Raw genomic sequence first — 19506 nt, 5'->3', positions numbered from 1 at the left:
CAATGCCCACATCATTGCCAGGAGTGCCTTCTCACAATCGTTGAATTTTTCCTCCACAGAGGATAAAGTCTTGCTTGCATAAGAGATGACTTTATTGACCTTGTCATGCTTTTGATATAATACTGCTGTCAAGCATGTATTCGAGAACCCTGTCTCCAAGAAGAACTCCTTGCTTTTGACAGGGTAAGCTAGAGAAGGCACTTGTGAGAGGCTTCTTTTGAGTTGCTTTACTGCCTCGGCGTATTCTGGACCCCACTCCCACTTGACCCCCCCTTCAACAGATGGATCAGGGGTCTCGTGATCTCTGCGTAATCCTCAATGAACTTCCTACTGTAATTAGTCAGTCCAAGGAGGCTTCTTATCTCACACAGAGTTGTGGTGTCTTTGAGTTTCAGAAGTGCTTCCACTTTCTTTTCTTGGGGACAGAGACCCTCAGGAGTGATCTCATGCCCCAAGAAGTTGACACGGGCCATGCACCACTGTGCCGTTTCAAAGGAGAGTTTTGCTCCAGCTACCCTCAACTTTGTCAGAACATAACGGATTTCCGCTATGTGTTCCTCCACAGTTGAGCTTTTCATCAGGACATCATCTATATAGGCCAGGTTACCCCTTTCATCCAAATCGGGCAAGGCTTTATGCAAGAAGATGTTAAATTTGTTGGTGGAGTTGATGTATCTGAAGGGAGTACGGGTTCATGTGTACTGCTGCCCCTCGAAGGTAGATGCCATCTTGCACTGGCTCTCCCTACTGACAGGCACGGTCCAGTACCCATTGGTCAGGTCAATGGCAGTGTATACCCTTGACCCCTGGATCTGGGCCAGCCCCTGGTCAATCTAGGGGAGAGGCCATCGGGACATGTGGACCCGTTTGTTGAGCTCCCTCAGGTCAGCACAGAGTCTCCACTGGACATTAGGTTTTAAAATCCCCAGCACCGGATTACTTAAAGGTACTGTGGACTGGATGAATTATCCCATGGGACTCAAGGTTTTTGATAATTTCTGTCAGGGACTCCATGGATGCGAGAGGCAAGCTGTATTCTTCACAAACACTGGAGTCATACCCGGGTCCGTGGGAATTGTTGTTGAATGGATTTCGGTGCGAACACAGTCAGATGAGTCCACCGCAAAGAGATCTTGAAAATCTAAGAAAACTTGTTTCAACTTTTGCTTTTGCTCCGGAGTCTCACAGGCATCAGGTAGGTTGACTCGCTCTTCAACCATTTGCCTGAAACCTGGAAAGACTTCCGGTTTAGCTATTTCAGCAGCCTCCTCAAGTTGAGTGGAGAGGTCCTTGGGTAAAGTATTGACCTGGACAGAGGGTTTCAGGCAAGGGAGGCAGTCCCTGTGGACCTGGAAGATCACTTCACCTAAGGGCAGGAAGAGTACACCAGGAAATTCCCCTCCTTGCCAGGTGAAGATCCTTTCTGGTGTTATGTCATTGTCACTATCACTGTCAAAACAGTCATTGGGGATTGGTCCTATCAGTTCATTAACTAGTTCTATGGAAAAATGTTGGTCATCAACCGCCATTCCAATAATGGTGCTTGCACCCAGAGTGATACTCCTAAGGTTGCTGTTATCCATCAGTATTGGAATGGTGTTTTGTTCTACATTGACTAATGGTGTTGGGTTTCACCCCATCCCCTGCTGATGGAGATGGGCATTGAGGTGTACATATGGATCAGGATTTTGCAGTTTCTGTCCTCTTTTATTTTTAATTCAAATGGGAATAGTTGTGTCCGTCCTGGGATGATGATCTCTAATTTGAAATTCAACTGCATACTGCAGCAACTGGGCTGAACGAAATGCTTTTTCGGAATCATCAAAGTCCATGGTATTACCCCCTAATCGGGACCAGGCTTTGTAATTTATCAGGTCCAAATTAATGGCAAAGCAATTGAGAATGTCACCGCCTAAATAGAATGCAGCAGGGACATCTCGCACAACCCAACAATAATGTACTATTCTTTTGTTGCCTATAGACATTTTAGGCATAAGAGAGATATTTGGAATTGGGAGTTTCCAGGTCCATTTCCCATTTATCAATCAATTTAAATGTGGGAATGGCTGGATCTTTTGAGAGTTTTCAGAACATGGCTTCGCTGATGAAGCTCTTAGCGTTGTTCACGCACACTCGGGCGAGAACAGATTCCTTCCCCTCATTTAACTGAATAGAGAGGAATAGCTGTTCTCTAATTTTCTGAATGTCAGCTAAACTTTGAGCTGGTTTCTCATCAGTCTTGGGATTTTCAGATTGTGAATTAGTATAGAATTTCAATTGGAATGTTGATTTTCAGAAATGGAGAGGAGTTCCCATCACAGGTGTGTTGTCCTACAGCAATTACTGTCACATCAGGTGCTTGCTTATTCTGGAAATGAAACTCAATATGATTAGGTTTTTGTTCAACCATGTGGCATTTGCCATTTAAACTAACATGGTTGACATTCTGTTTTAATTTTATTGGCATGTTAGTCTGGTTCCAGAGGATCTTGTTCACACAGTCTATTAAGGGGGACAACTTCCCAGGATGTCATTCCCTAGTAGACAGGGTGTGCCCTCTGGAGTTACGACTATGACAGGGTGTTTCACCTTATTTCGCCCAATTTTTATTTCTAAATGCGCAGCCCCCTCGACAGGAATTTCATTCCCATCGAAGTTCTGAAGTTTTCCAGGAAGAGGGTGAGAGGGATCTGGTATCTCTCCCCCTTCCAGAATTCAGCTGATCAAAGGCCCTCTTTGACAGAAGAATGGCTTGGGATCCAGTGTCCACCAGTGCCGAAAATGTACATTGCCCTTGCACTTGGACTGAGGCACAAAATCTACCCTCCTTCTCCTGCAATGGTCAATGGTAATGGGCATTATGGGCAAGTTTGGTGGTCAATTTCCTTATTCTTGACTCTGACACAGGGGTAGTTCGGTGTTGGAATTTGGGGATCTGAAAGAAACACATAACACTTGGATATTTGGGGAGTTTTGGGCTCCCCTTTTTCTGATTCTGGGCTGCCCCTCTTCCCCCCTTTTTGGAGGCAGTCCCCAGACTTGGTTTGGACAGTATGGTTTCTTTGATGCTCATTCTGGGGTTCAGTGATGGGAGATTCTGCCACAGTCCCCACATTTACCCAGTCTTCATTTGGATCTCTTGGGACACATTTTTCTTTTGGGAGGAGTTCCCCCATCCCTGAAGGTGAAGATGTTTTCCCCAGAATCCTCTGAGGATTCCTCTCCTTCAAACTGGAGAAGACTAACTTCCTCCACAAAATGGGTCTTTTTGGGTTCTTTATTTCTCCTACCCACCCTCTGTTCCTTGGGTGGCAGGTTTTTGGGGGCAGGAGATTTTGGTTCCGCTTCCTGGTTGTCAAGGGGGTTTTCACTGGTGAGGAAGGAAGCTTCCGACAGGGCTTTACACCTCCCTTCCCCCGTTCCTCCTCCTCTGGAACCGGTGAGTTGTCAAGGTGCTCTCCCCTTCATTGTTCTGGAGTACCAGACCCTTTGTTGGTGGGATTCTGAGCCACCATGTACATCTGAGGGTCTTTTGAGCCCTCAACATGCGACCCAGATCCTGGAACAGGTTCTGGACCTGGCGCTCCAGTTGAGACACACGTCCCGGCTGGTACAGGGGTCTCTGGTCAACCCTAGGTGAGTCACGGGAAGGGTAACTATCCCTTCTCCCATAGTACCCTGGGTATTGAGAATTTTGTTAACCCTCCACCCTTGGTCTTCCCTCTCCCGGATTGGGCTGTCTGGGCTCCTGAAAGCGGGGAAAGAAAGGAGGGTTGTCCTGCAGGTTGGGGATTTGTGGGTACTGGGGAAAGAAACTCAATTCAGCATTTTGAGGATTATTGGCCTCCTGGGGAAAGTTAGGAGGGAAGTTTCCTGGGCCGGTTCCTACCTGGTTGGATCCCCCCCCTGGGCTGTGGGAGTCCACACATACCCAAGGATTGGTCTGTTACCCTTGTATCAGGGGCTGATGTACTCAGGGGAGTTAGGGGTCCCATTTGTGGGATTACCTCCAAGACTACCACCTGTCTGGGATTGGCCCGAGGGCCTTCTGGGTTTTTGATTGGGTTGATTTGGTACAGGTATATTTTTAGGCCCCCCATCTCCAGATCTAAAATGGGGGCAACCTTCACCTCCGCCACCTTAGCAGCAGCAGAGGTGTTGGCTAGTTTGGGGTTTTAGTTTGGATTTTTGTTATCTGCAGGTTTTTGGACCTCATAAATGTGGGTCACCTGCTCTATGACCCAGTCCAGCAATCTTTTCTCATGAAAGTCCCTCACCAGCTGGGTAATTATATATTTTGGGAGGGCATGAAAGAAGGTGGTGATGAACTCCCGACTATCTGTGCGCACCCTCCTGGTGGTCTGTGCAAAGGCGCTTTTGAGCTCCTTCACAATTTCTTGGGGGGCCTGATTTTCCCTGCACTGCAGATTGTATGCCGCCTTGCGGGCTCCTTGGGGGTTTCTGTCAGCAGAAACATGTTTCAAGATGGCCACCCTGTAGGTGGACCATCTGGAGTGGTTCTGGTCCACCAATCTCGCAAAGAAACTGGAGTATTCAGGGGGGAATGTCCATTTTACATACTCTATGCAATTCTGGCTGTCCTTCATATGAAAAGTGTCCAGAATTTGCTCATACAGTTCTAAGTGTTCCCAAACAGAATACTTTGCATTTTTATGATATGGAGTTATAACACTCCTAATGGCTTTAATCTGCCTAATGGGATCTTTTTTCATAGTTCTCTTAAGTTTGTATACCTTCTTTGTTTTAATCACCTGAGTCCACTCGCCCTCAGACTCAATGGTGCTGCTACTGGAGGTCCTTCTTGATCCTCTAGGTACTCCCGCATTCTGCGAGCTTGAGAAGGGCTTGCAGAATTTTGGGGCCTAGTTTCTCTGCTCCTGTGGCGCTCAGAAGAGTCTTCTGACCTTCCCCTGCTCCCAGAGTTGGTAGAGTATCCCTCCCACTGCCCTAACTGGGTAGAGGTCTTCAGGACGCTCTTTTTGGGCCTTATTTCCTGTAGTTGCCCATAAAATGTAACCAACTGGTCCATTGGAAGGTGGTATTTTAGTGGATCTGATTCCCTGACCCTGCCCTCATAGCAGTCTTCCTTGCCAGAGAGATCAGCCCTAACATTTGGGTATCTGTACAGGGATGCCCGTCCATCAATTCCTGGGGGGCGCTGATCTGTCAGTCCCATTTTACCAAATCTATTGAATTCTGCCAGCCCCATGGCTCCCGGCTCATGTGATCCAGTAGCCATGAAGTTGGCAGTGTTCATGGTATTGAATGGGTTGGAGTCCCTGAGTACAGAGGTGCTTATGCCATGATCAGGTGTTGCCCTGTCCATCACTACCAGTTCAGGGTCCCTGCTGTTAGGATTTAGTCTAGCACCCTCTTTCTCCAACCTTGCTAGCTTTTCTTTATCAGCCCCTATTTCTTGGTAATAAGCAAAGGTCTGAGCCTTTCCTTCATCTATCAAGGCCTTACTGGTCTCAATGATCCGCTCTTGTGCTGCCACTTGTTGGTGGAGCCCATCATTTTTTTCACGGAGGGCCTAATTGTCTCTCTGCACTTCCTGCATGTTTTGGGAATACTGAGACATATTCTGTTGCAGGACATTGATCTCCTGGTTTGTGTATCTTTGGCTTGGGTGTTCTCTTTCAGAGCACCTTCTACCCATTTGGCGTTCTCCAGTAGCTCCCCATGCTCTGTTCTTAGTTCATTTATCTCCTGGAGGGCCAACTGCCTTTACTGTAACTCAGTTTTTAACTCGCTTATTTCCTGGCCTAGGGCGCCTTTCTCTTGGTTTAGGGTGCCCCTCTGCTCCACCAGGTCATCCCTTTGTTTTTTGATAATATTGGATTTCTGGCGCTCCTGATCAAATTCCTCTTGAAAGTGGAGGTCTTTTACAATTAATTTTTTATTTTCCTCTTTCAATTTGTCTATCTGCTCTTGTAGGGTAACCAACTGCTCTGTGCAGGCTCTATTAAAATGATTTTGCTGATTTAACTTCTGTTGACTCTCTTGCAGAGAGTCAACCTTTTCCTTACACTCCTCTTTCAATGCCTGTAATTCGGTCTCCTGATCTGCCTTTTTACGTGCTGTTGGAGAGCCAAATCCTCTTTTAATTTTGTGACAATCTCTAGATTCTGCCTCCAATTCTTGGCTCTTCCGTAATTTTTGTTCTGCTGAATCTAGATCAGTCTGGATTTTATCTAATAATTCAATTTGATTCTGTGCCAGAACTGTGCTTTCAACATGCTTTTCCTTTATCACTCCCATGTGGAGATATGGGTAGGCCACAATTCTGGCAATTTTGATTTTCTCCTCTTTAATTCTTCGGGCCATGTATAATACACTTAGAGCTTGGTGTAATAGGCCATTGTCCTGCATCTATCCAGGTTCATCGCGGTGACCTGTTGTGTGATTTCCTGCAGCCAGACATTTTCATCCTGTTCTGGCCATTCCCCCCTGACAAAAAGCTTGTGCAGGAGGTGCTCCCTAGCCTTACTGATTTCTACTGGAACAGCCATCTTGGCAATGTTCTTTCTTTATTAATTATTTTGGGTTTGATTTAATTTTACTTTTACAGACAGGCCTGGTACTTACATTTTGCTTGTACAATGTAATCCAGTATTCACACCACACTGGCAGGCCGATTCATGGAATTAATGTGCGCTGGAAAAATTGGCGCACGTGTGCGAAAACGTGCGATTCGCAGTGTTACTTGAAAAATCGCAGTGCAAGTGCGAATATCGCAGGGAAACCAGCGCACATCTATTCATGGAAGTCCGTGCTCGAGTAAAATGTGGGATGTGCGCTGAAAAAGTGCGCGGCGCACGCCGGCGCACAGGTCATCTAACGGCGTGCGCTAAGGCCACAGCGAAATCGCACATAGCGCGGCGCACATAACAAAAGTAGGCGGAACACGGGCATTACACGCAGAATGTGGAACAACTCGTGAAAATGTGGGCGTCACGGGGGAAGTACAGGAGGCAAGTGCGCGGAACGCCCACACGCTCGCCTACAACACGTATTCATGGAATCGAATAGGGCAAACCAGCGCACGGGCAAAGACGCGCACAGGGCCATACACGTCCACCACAAGAAAGCAGGCGGTAGCGTCGCTGCGCAGGAAAAAAATGTGCGCCAAAATGTGCGCTAACAAAAAGCACGTATATACAGCTATGATGAATGTCCCATACTGTGGCCCTCTAGGACAAATGACGTGCAAAGGGGTACGCGACAAACACGGACACCCGCTGTGTCAAAAATAGCGCGTGCGTGTATTCCTGGCGTGTGCGGGAAGTTTCACACGCGATTGGCCTGGTATGTGTATTTCAGGGGTGCGCGGGTGTTTTCATATGCGATTTGGCCTGGGGGAGCGGGTACGTGTATTTCAGGGGTGTGCGAGAAGTTTTACACGCGATTGGCCTGTGTACGTGTATTTCAGGGGTGCGCGGGTGTTTTCACACGCGATCAGGCCTGGGGGATTGGGTACGTGTATTTCAGGGGTGCACGAGAATTTTTACACGCGATTGGCCTGGGTACGTGTATTTCAGGGATGCGCGTGTGTTTTCACACGCAATCGGGCCTGGGGGAGCGGGTACGTGTATTTCAGGGGTGCGTGAGAAGTTTTACATGCGATTGGCCTGTGTACGTGTATTTCAGGGGTGCGCGGGTGTTTTCACACCCGATCGAGCCTGGGGGAGCGGGTACGTGTATTTCAGGGGTGCATGAGAATTTTTACATGCGATTGGCCTGGGTACGTGTATTTCAGGGGTGCGCGGGTGTTTTCAAATGCGATCCGGCCTGGGGGAGCGGATACGTGTATTTCAGGGGTGCGCGAGAAATTTTACATGCGATTGGCCTGGGTACGTGTATTTCAGGGGTGCGCGGGTGCTTTCACACACGATTGGGCCTGGGGGAGCGGGTACGTGTATTTCAGGGGTGCGCAAGAAGTTTTACATGTGATTGGCCTGAGTACGTGTATTTGAGGGGTGCGCGGGTGTTTTCACACTCGATTGGCCTGGGTACGTGTATTCCAGGGGTGCACGCGAAGTTTTACACACGCGATTGTCCCTAAACCCGGGTGCATGTTACACGTCCGAGAACTGCACGTGCCAGTGTCATCTCGTGTAATTGGAGGATAGGGCTTCAGTGCGTATACGGGAAGTGACGTCGGACGTATGGTCCGGTTTAAAAGGTACGTGTAGGACGTCATTTCCTTGTACGTGCTTTTCGTGGAGAGCGAGTGGGTGAATACTGTACTTCTTGTCGGTTCACACGCGATTTACTTCACAGCGTTTCTAGTTTGTACTCCCTGTTACCTCTGTCAGTTTTTTTCTGATTTTCTCTTGGACCTGTTTCCTCAAACAGCGTTCACTTCTTCTTTTGTCCTGTCTCCTCAGACAGCGTACAATTCTTCTTTTGGTGGGGGTGTTGCCAACGCGCACACGTGCATATTTTTCACGCTCTTTTCCCAGGCAGACGGTGAGCCGCGCACGTATTTACCAACTGTGCTTGCCCCGTGTGTCACGTACCCCTTCAGAGGTCATTGTAGGCTGCGTGTGACACGCGTACGTTCATTATTGTGTTTCTGGGTGCCACAGCGTAGTGCGGGTTCATTTTTCCACGCACGTGGTCTACGAGGGGTCGCGTGCACGTCATTTTCTGTTTTTGGGGTGCCTGTGTGTTGCGTGACCCGTCATATTTCCCCAGGGGTTCCATACAGCCTTGCTAGAGCACTAGGGTACGAATTCCATCTAGTACCCTACCCCTTTGACCCCCAATTGCCCAGGACAATAGTTTACTGCAACTCCCATACGCACAACAACATCAGTGCCATGGCTGGGAGGCGAGCAAGTGGTAAGGGTGGCAAAGGTGGCCGAGCCTCAAGAGTTGGGCGTGGTGGGCGTGGTAGGGGACGTGGCCGGGATTTGCAGGCTACCCCTAGCCCCCCACGTGTGGAGGACCAGTCAGGGACACCCATGCCCCCCCCATGGTTGAAGGAAACGTGGCAGACACCATCTCTGCTCAGCCCTTGTCGGACCGGCCCATTGTGGCACCTGACCTGGCACAGGGTCACTCCCAGGCTGACTTCCAGGTCCCCAAGTCTAGGCCACGGGTGGCGATGTATGTCAGTGTCACCAGGTCACGTGGATCAGGGCAGCCATGTCATCTGCTGCCCCGAGTAGGCGGGGTGGGGAGGCTGCAGGGGCAGCTGCAGCTCCGTCCACCCCAGCTCTGACCCTCCCAGCCTGGACAGTGTTGGTCCCGCTCCATCAGACTGAGATTCCCCCTGCCAACATCACACTTCAGCTAATGCCTGCCGAAAGTCATATGGTCAGTGTGCCATCGCACACTACTACAACACAGTCCACCAGTGCTCCTGCCCCTAGTGGCCAGAGCAGCGTAGGCCACTCAGGAACCCCACCACCTTCAAAAAGAAAGAGGAAGAGTGCTCGTCCAGTACAGGCTGATGCCCCAGACACGGTTACACAGTCCGGCACGCCAAGGAAGCCTAGCTTCAATGATGCCGAACTGGATGCACTTGTGCAGTATGTGTCTGCACATGACGGCGAAATGTTGATCACTTCAGGGTGTAAGATCACACCTGCTCGACGTCAGGCACACTGGCAGTCCATCGCGGACAGCATAAGTGCCCTTGGGTTTGTGAGGCGCACAGCTGGTGAGTGCTACAAGCGCTGGAACGACCTTAAGCGCAGGGCAAAGAAAAAGCTGGCCTCAAGTCATGCCGCAACTCTGGTGACTGGAGGTGGGTCTCCACAAGAGGACATTGAACTCACTCTACATGAGCATGTTGCTGGGACCTACGTCACAGAGGAGCAGATCCAAGGTGTGGGAGAACTGCCGGATTACGAGGCATTGTCCGGTGAGTGCACATGCATGTGTGTGTGATCCATGTGTATGTTGTTTGTGGGAGGGGTTCTGGTTGAGTGCCAGGTGAGGGTGTGTGTGCCTGAGTGGTTCGGTTCACCCATGTGCTTCATCCAATACATTCTGCGGACCTGGATTTGGGTATTACAGTATCCCTTCTGCCCACAGTAGACATTTTGCACTACATCACGCCAGTTGCCCTTGAAGTTGCATCCTGCAACAACATTGTTCCGTATTTTGCTGTGTTCATTCAGGCTGATTGTTTGAATTCCCCCACTTTTACTACGCATTTCTCTGCCCTATTGTCACATATATGACATGCCTATGGTACATGCCATCTGTGTGATGGCATGTGTCATGTATGTGGACAGGCCAATGTGTGATGGCACTGCTAGCCAGCATGCAGCTAATGTGTTGGTCTTCCATCTTGGTGTCATCAGTGTCTGACATTGTCCTCCCCTTCCAACTCAGTGACAGTGCATGCATGGGAGGGTTATAGTCATGTGGGACATGTGTCAATCAAGTACTGGTTCTGTAGCTTGTCTGGCCTAATTGTGTGCCATGGTGCTAATGCCTGTTTCCATTTTTTGTCTTTCATGTTTTTCCAGAGGATGACGCACTTGATGCTGTTGAGGGTGAGGAGATGGTGCAGACCCAGGAGGGATCTCAAGCATGACCGGGCACCAGTGGGGGACGTGGTTTGGTGGTGGGGGAGAACCCTCTCTTGCTGCAGGCCATAGTGTCCAGGGGTGTCTCTGGCTGCACCTCCCCAGACCTCTTTTCAGGTGTTGATTCGGATGAGACCTATGTGAATTCGCAGTTATGTGTTCATGGAAGGGATACTGTTCTGTTCGACGCACCTGCACCAAGGGTAGAGCCCACTATGGGGATATCAGTGTTGGTAGGTGCGCCTTTGGTGGTTACGGATGCAGGGCCACACTTCGCAACATCTGATCCTGTTCCTGGGCCAGCAGATCAAAGGGGGAATGCAGTCCTGCAGCCTCAGGCAGTGCCGACACAGCAAGGCGCAGTTCGCCTTGCGCCAGACAGGTGTGGTGCCCGCCAACGCGGTGGCCGTCAGCCACCAGGCAATACCACATGGGAGCAATCCATATACAGTATGGCAAACCAACAGGCAGCATCATCTGAGATGATGGCTCAATCCATGGAGAGGGTGGCCACTTCCATTGTCCCCCCAGAAAGGCAGATGGAGCAACTACAGCAGGCAACAGACTCCATTTGCCAATCACTCAGGGAGGACATGTTGGCGTCCAACAGGGACAGACGGGCGGCCATGGACAATCTGAGGGAATCCATTTCTTTAGAGGCCCAGGGCCAGAGGGAAGCCCTGAGGAGAGAAGTCAGGCAGACTCTTGTGGACCTTGAGGCTTCCACTGTCACGAGGACGGAACAGCTGCTGGAGCGCGTCACCCGTACGCTCTCAGCAGAGATGCAGGCAACTCGGGCGGAGATCCGGGCATCACGTCGGGTGGTGCATGGGGATCTCCGCACCATATACCTCCAGAACGAGACCTTCCACACCTGCATGCTTGCTGCCATGGAGGACCAAACTAGGGCTTTGCGTGGGCTGCCTCCCATAACACCACCACCTCCTGTGGCAGCAGCAGCAGAGGTTGAGGAGAGCGAATCCAGCGATTAATCTCCCACGATGTCGTAGCCGTGCAGGCCATGAGCCCATGGAGGTGTTTTTTTTTTCGCAACATCCACACAGGTGGCTGTTGGTGAACACCCTGTCCACGGACCTCCTGGGTGGCCTTCCCCACCCCCCCTGGCCCACACATGGCCATTTTTGATTCTTGATTTTTGATTTTTTGTTGCAGTGTGTTGCCTTGTGTGGCTCCCGTGGGCATCCACTGTATTCCGGCTGGGCACATGCAGGCTTGTCCTGAGTTTGGGTTAGATGCTTGGGTTTGTGAGACACACACCCCTCCTGCTTCCCGTTTCCATGGGCTTGCAAAGGGTGTGCCCAAGTGACAGTGACTTACACAGTGACAGACTCCCACGACATGTGTGGGCAGTCTGTAGTCAATGCTGTGTATACATTCCTAGTGCATATTGTTGTTGTATTGTGCACTGCATGGTGTATTGATGTGTGCTTGTGCATCCATGTCTCCCTCCTAATTTGCAGGTTCATTCCTCATGTCTTCACAAGGCCGCCCACTTTGGAGATGGAGTTCATGTTGTGAGCAGTGGACTTCCAGATGTGCGTGGAGGTGGTGGATGTTTTAGCATTCTCATGTTGTAAGACTACGTATCCTTTACCTTATTACTGTCATGTTTATGCTATGTGGATTTGTTGTGGTAAGTATTTGGTCATGTGTGTTGTTATTTCTACATTTATGTGGGCATATTGTGTGTGGCCAGTTTCCATTCGGGACCCTGTACTTTGTGACACTTGTGTCATGTTTGGGGGATGACTTTGTTTGCTCTCACATGGCATGTCATGCTATGGTGTGTTGGGTGGCGGTGCTGGGGAGGGGTTGGGTGACATGGCACTGTTGTCATGTTGTATCTTGCAAGGGGGTAATTATTTTAGCAGCATAGAAGTGTGTCTTTTGATGACACAGCATTGGTGGTGTTTGTGTAGGTAGGGAAGCACACAATGGAACACTTCCAGATGTACAATCTCAGGCTGGTATGGTTGTGACAGTTGACTGTCCATTGAGGCATCATCATTGTCAGATTGATTCATCATTGATTGTCAGCTGGTATGTGCCAGGGCTGTGTGCACTCTACAGGGGTGTGATTTTATGTGAAGTAATTAGCCACCAGCTGCGTACGGGCTGCCTCACCCCGTGCCCTTTCCCCTCCCATGCGCAGCGGGCATGCATGTGGTTGGGTATGTGGGGGCACCACCATGTCCATGGCCAGGCCCCGGCGTGTTGCAACGTTGTGCAGTACATATGCTGCCACTATGATCCTGTACACTACTGGGGGAGCGTATAACAGCTGCCTGCCAGAACAGTCAAGGGAGCGAAAGCGTGACTTGAGCACTCCAAATGTGTGCTCCACGATGCCCCGGGTTGCAATGTGGGCTGTGTTGTATCTTACCTGGGGTGGCGGGGTGGGGTTGCGAATTGGCGTTATCATGTGGGTGCTGAGAGGGTAGGCACTGTCCCCTGGGGAGGTGGTGATGGGTATCATTAGTGGGGTTGTGACATTACTCAGTATCTGACATGCATGCATGCGCAGCAGCATTTATACTCACCAAGCAGCCATGTATCGCCATGCCGCCCAGCTTCTATGTCCCGGTTCAGTGTAGACATTCTGTAAATGAAACTGTCGTGGGTGGAGCCTGGATAGTTGGCGTATACTGAGGTGATGATTCCCTTGGCATCACATACTACCTGGACGTTGATGGAATGCCAGTGCTTGCGGTTTCTATAGATGTGCTCAGTTGCCCTGGGGGGACGTAGAGCCACATGGGTGCAATCAATGGCACCTAGCACTTTGGGGAATTGTGCCACCCCGTAGAAATCCTGGGTGACAGCCTGCCTTTCTGCAGGTGTTCTGGGCAGGTATATGTGCCTGCGGACTGATGGGCGTGCAGTGATGATGGCCAAGACCTGGTGTAGGCAGCGTGACTGCGTGGCATGTGACATCCCCCCCCCCACTATGGCACTTGTCCGCTGAAATGATCCAGTGGCCAAGAAGTGCAGTACATTAAGGACCTTCTCCAGAGGGCTGAGTGTTTGGGAGCACAGGGTGGTTGATGTGAGGTCATCCTTCCACTCACTGACCAGGTCAAGTATTATGTGAGGTGGAAACCTGTACCTCCCATACACATGGTCATCAGGCATCCCAAAAAGGCTTGTTCTGGGTGTAAAGAATCTGGCCCTGACTATCTTCCTCCTCCTCCTGCGGTATCCCACGGCCACTGCTGCTAGGAACGGTATATTCATCCTGGCGTCTGAGCTTGTTTGTTGTTTGCGCGCACTTTTATGCTGTGCGGGTCGACGTACGCCTGCTTCCTGCTTGGCCACGTTCGATTCCATGAATACGTGTTGTAGGCGAGCGTGTAATACTTCCTGCGCACCCCTGAAATACACGTACCCAGCCCAATCGCGTGTAAAACTTCCTGCGCACCCCTGAAATACACGCACCCAGGCCAATCGCGTGTGAAAACACCCGTGCACCCATGAAATACACGTACCCAGCCCAATCGCGTGTAAAACCTCTTGCGCACCCCTGAAATACACGTACCCAGGACAATCGCGTGTGAAGACACCCGCGCACCCCTGAAATACACACACCCAGGCCAATCGCGTGTGAAAACACCCGCGCACCCATGAAATACACGTACCCAGCCCAATCGCGTGTAAAACTTCCCGCGCACCCCTGAAATACACGTACCCAGGACAATCGCGTGTGAAGACACCCACGCACCCTTTGAAATACACGTACCCAGCCCAATCACATGTAAAACTTCTTGCGCACCCCTGAAATACACGCACACGCTCCCCCAGGCCCGATCGCGTGTAAAACTTCCCGCGCACCCCTGAAATACACGCACCCAGGACAATCGCGTGTAAAGACACCCGCGCACCCCCGAAATACACGTACCCAGCCCAATCGCATGTAAAACTTCTTGCGCACCCCTGAAATACACGCACACGCTCCCCCAGGCCCGATCGCGTGTGTAACTTCTCGCGCACCCCTGAAATACACGCACCCAGGCCAATCACGTGTAAACCTTCTCGTGCACCCCTGAAATACACGCACACGCTCCCCCAGGCCCGATCGCGTGTAAAATTTCCCGCGCACCCCTGAAATACACGCACCCAGGCCAATCGCGTGTAAAACTTCCCGCGCACCCCTGAAATACACGTACCCGCTCCCCAAGCCCGATCGCGTGTGTAAACACACACGCACCCCTGGAATACACGTACCCAGCCCAATCGCGTGTTACCGCGAAACCCGTAATACACGTTCCCCGCTTGGCGTTTGCTGTTTGGCAGTCTGGTAAACCGGTCCAGGGTTGGTTTTGGGATTTTGATGGCTTTTCCTTGCGCGAGGGCGTTCTTGGGGGCGTAACTAGCGCTGCTGCAGGCTTGCTGTGCCATGCTGCGCCGCAGATGGTTTTGGATGCGAGAATCCATGAATACGCTGTGCGCGGAAATCGATTTTATCGCACGCGGCTGGCGCAGACACTCGCACGGGCACGTTGTACGCCAGCCGCGTGCGACACTTTTGTGCGAAATTCCATGAATTACTCTGAAAGTATTTCTACCCTGCAGGTTAGTCTGCTGTGTTAGACTGTCACAGGTGGTAAACAAATCAATCCTGGACGAGCCCCCAAATTTGTTAAGGATTTCAATCAGTCGACACACACCTTAGTCTCGGCCAAGTATGCAGTGCACGATTTAAATGCTTATGTTAGATTAGATTCAATATTGAGATGATACACAACTCATATCACACCCCCTTTTCAAATGCCCTGGGTGCACAATGGACCATGAACCAGGCTGGTGGATAAAATGTAATATTTATTTATTTATTTAAACATTAAAAGAAATCATACAATTTTTAGTATGGGGCAGCAATCGCCAATGGGGTGATAAGAATAACAGGACTGTAAGCAATGCTTAAATTCTATTGACACATCTACAAAACACCAGGGAATAGGAACATTTTTTGATTTTAGGTAAGAGAGCACTTGAGTTAGAATTTCCCCTTGCAGTGTTCCGTCAACCCACAAATAATCAATGTTAAGTGGATAAACAGCACAGCAGGTAATCAGGAATGATAGATGGAAAACTGAATTAAAACTCGACTTTCCCTCCCCAAACAAGAGAGAAAAACAGATTTTGAACCCTGACAATGCTTTAAATGACACTCGGAAATGGATGAATAAACAAATGAATGTGCATAAAACTCTTGAAACAAAAACAATTCTTTACTGGAGCAACACTGGAAAGATACTAGCAATCACCAGCAATGGATTGAACCAAAGCATACAATTTGAAATGAAATGGAATATTGAAAACAGTTTATAAGCAAAATGACACGTTGGAAATTTAGCAAACTTTTGCGATTTTTAACAGAATTTACCAAAGCGGTTTTTAATAAAAATGGGTGAAATATTTTGTGTTGGGGTGTAGCTATGGATCATAGGTACAATATGGAAGTGAAATGAGGTCCCTAGGTGGTATTTTGAGTGAGTCATGCAAGATCTAGTGAGGTGCGTTTTTGAGAAAATGAAGGCGCGAAAATGGAAAATAAATCAATTTTTGACAAGAAGAGTCCTACTCTACACTAGGGCATTCAGGCTAGGCTATCAGATTGAGTCACAGTAAACTCTGGGGTAGACTCGCGATTTCAACCCTAGCACCTCCGCGCCCGTCCTGGCAGACCCAGTCTGATCACTCCAAACAGCATTAATAGCTTAGAATTTTACAAGACAAAATTATTAAAGATGCTGGCGAAATCAAAGGAGGGTTTCAAGAATGATTTTTGACAATATTACAAGTTATCAGGAAAATTATAGGATGACCTAGAGATTGGGATGGAACAAAGCAAGGCAGGGTATACTATGAATTTCTATGGTTCCTATTGATACTCACAGTCCACTTTTAGTTTTTGAATTTTGGACAGTCAATGCTCGGATCACTACTCAGATCTGGTCTAACAAAGGGTAGCCGGACAAAATCAGCAGGACAGGATCAGGTGGGCATGGACTGGATACCGCATGGCACTGGACTGGCACTGGACTGGCACTGGTTGGTCACTGGATACTACAGATCAGCTGAATGGCAGGTTTGCAGCAGGCATGCATTGAGTGAGCAGCAAGCCAGGCTAATTCAGGATGCTTGCCAAAACATCAGAGAGTTTCCCTTGGTTATTGGGATTATTTTAGAATTGAGGCCCAGATGAAGCAGGATCAGCAATGCTTGGCCTTGTGGTTGGGATCTGGAGTTTAGATGGATAAATGCAAGATGAAGACAGGAACAAGACAGGACGCTGGGCAGGAAATCAGGAATCAGTGTGTCCCTGTGTGTTGTCAGGGGCTCTTATTTATAATGCTAGGTGACATCATCACAGTATTTGAAAGGGGCAGGCTTTACTACACACACCTCTAACAATAGGAATGGGCAAGGGTAGAAGTCTCCGCCTAGCTCTTTGATGGTTGGATCTCAGAAAAATGATGTCATGTGTATGGGGTGATATTTACAGTGTCCAGAAACCTCCCAGAGTTACTGGAACTAAAATCTAATTTTGCCACAAACACATATTCACACAATTGCAACCTTTTAGTAAATCAGATACACAGGTTACATATTTTATTCCTCACATTTCATTCCAAACCCCCAGTCCGTGAGGCCTGGTTTCGGTCCTCTACCAGTTTTTTGCACTTTTCACTAGGATTTACATTTCTCCAAATTCTCCAACTTTACATATGAGTGGGGATTGTCATAACGAAGATATGTGCAACATTTTACATTTTCAACATGGATGCTTTTCTTGTAATTCCACATATATCACCATTTCCGTCCCCTTGGTGTCACTACATTCTACCAAGATTTAAACTAAAGGCCACAGATTTACTTTTACACTGTGAACATTCTACATTGTTACCAATTGTGGTTGCTGGGTTAAAAGTCTTTACAGTTTTCTTATGAAATAGTCTTTAGAACAAATTGGAGTCACTGTCTGTCATTGTTTTCCTTTCCAGCTGACACCAACTGGAATTTCCTTTCAAGCAGGATGGGAGGGGTTCCTTCAGCCTGGTGAAATTTTCGGGTCATTCACACCTCCAGCTTCCTTCCCTGAGAATTGCATTGTCCTGGGTTACAACCAAGACGAAAGTCTGTTCCATCCTATCATTATCAATGGGTTGGCAGGATCTGCTGTGAGAGATAGCCCTTTTGGCAGAAAACCTGTTTTTCAACTTGGTAACTCAAGCCACTGTGGGTTGAACATCTTTCACTTTTGATCTTAAATCCAGAATTAAATAAGTCTGTTACATCAAATAACACATGTGATATATTCTCCCCAGTAACAACCCCTGTATATTTCTAAAGACAAGTAAATCTTTTATTTACCAGTGTACTGTTTTAAAACACAGGCATTTGCTTTTCCTAATTTTGTAATTTCTGGCTTTTGCAGCAATGCAGTGCTGCCTTCAATTGATTCCATATGAATGTCTCAGAACATACTGGCACGCTTCTGCAGTGTGACCCCTGTTCCACCCTGCCTGAAATGTGGCTGGCAGGATGATGCAGCCATCTTTTTGGTTGCTAAAAATTTAGTATTGGGATACTGGTGCACACAGGAGCCAGTGCAGCCATTTTGCTGTGTCCTGCACAAATGCAGCAAAGTGATGTGGTAAAGCACAGCTGAGAGGGTCAATATATCCCACACACCCCACTTTTCATTAGATATATAATTCATCAAACTATATTTCTGGGCACCCTTATCTGAAAATGTTAATATCAGTATGGTATTTGGTCTTCTATAATACTGATGATTGCTAAACCCAACAGAAACAGAAAGCAAGGTCAAGAGGTCCTAGGATGGCCTTCTCTTCTTGGTCTTTGTTGGTATGGTTTCAAGAGCAGTATTTACTCTGGATGTCAGTTTCATCACACTGTCAGGTTTCTTGCAACATAAGTATTTTGTGAACCCAAATAAATCACAAACATGTGATCCTTAAGTTTAGAGTTTAGAACATTCAATTGTCCATGAGTTAATCGTATTAATAAACAAACAAAAAAGTTCTAATCATGGGGCTTTGAGCTTCTTGTGTGCATGTATCATTAAGCGGCACACAATCAGTTGCATAAGTGGTCCCAATAAAATCTATAGGTATAATCATTGCCAATCAGATATCAGTATGCTCCCCATTTTCCAGTGGTAGGACAATTGGTGCTAAATTAGCTTTCCCCTCTGGTAAACTCTCAAGTACTTTGTCTGCACTTTCGGGAGTAATAGAGCAAGAAAGTCAATTCATAGCTTGTAGCGATTGTAATGCCTTGTATTTGATATTGAGTAGGAGCATGTGCAAGTCCTCTTCAATGTCTTATTCATCATTCCCCTGTTGCCTGTGGCCTCACTAGCAGAGTAAATAACCTCCTGCTATGGCTAAAATTCATGTCTTTATGCTAGTACTAGTTCCATTGCAATCTATGGCAATGATGACAGGGTTCACCCAGGTCTGGCTACTATTATTTATACATTGTGAACGTTTGTTAAAATATCCCAAGGGAAAAATATGAATAATAGAATCACTTCTTCACCAATTCCCCTCATGTTGCAGGATGTCAGCCACTGTACTAGATTTACTGAAATTATGCATTATACAGCCAGCTTCCAAATCAAAGTATCTGCTTCCAGGGAGACAAACTGAGTTCTTTTAGCCATGAGTATCTGTTGTTCAATGTCCATACTCAGATTGTGCCACTTATTAATAAAGTGCATATCTTTTAGCATGAAACAGCTGAGGGACTCAATCATATCGCTCCTTAAATAAGATTGATGCAGGAAGAGAAGCCTTTGGCAAAAAAGTAGGGCATTCACACTGGCAGATTTTAGTATTCCTAACCGACCTGTAATAATCCACATTATTTAAGATAGCAAGTTGCACTT

This window comes from Ambystoma mexicanum, chromosome 6p, assembly GCF_040938575.1.
Source record: "Ambystoma mexicanum isolate Mex_15411 chromosome 6p, UKY_AmexF1_1, whole genome shotgun sequence".
Lineage (NCBI taxonomy): Eukaryota > Metazoa > Chordata > Amphibia > Caudata > Ambystomatidae > Ambystoma > Ambystoma mexicanum.
This window is presented reverse-complemented; position numbering follows the sequence as displayed.